Source organism: Anarrhichthys ocellatus, unplaced genomic scaffold (assembly GCF_004355925.1).
Source record: "Anarrhichthys ocellatus isolate YVR2014 unplaced genomic scaffold, GSC_Weel_1.0 scaffold11, whole genome shotgun sequence".
Taxonomy (NCBI): Eukaryota; Metazoa; Chordata; class Actinopteri; order Perciformes; family Anarhichadidae; genus Anarrhichthys; species Anarrhichthys ocellatus.
The window spans coordinates 4,970,985-4,971,197 of record NW_022280041.1 but is presented as its reverse complement, the minus strand read 5'-3'; positions in this window follow the sequence as shown (position 1 = coordinate 4,971,197).

Below are 213 nucleotides of genomic sequence, written 5' to 3'. Positions count from 1 at the left end.
GGGGGTTCAGACGGAAATGGTAAGAGGTTGAGGAATAAATTGTAGCTACAGGGAGAGGTAGAAAGAGGGAAGGAAGGAGAGAGAGTAATGGGGGGGGAAACCTGCCGATAACTGATAAAAACACGGCGAGGCTCCGCTGTCATCGAGAGCCAATTTAAACCCCAAACAGCCATTAATCCCATTGCTGTGATAACCCAACCATAGCCCCCCCCC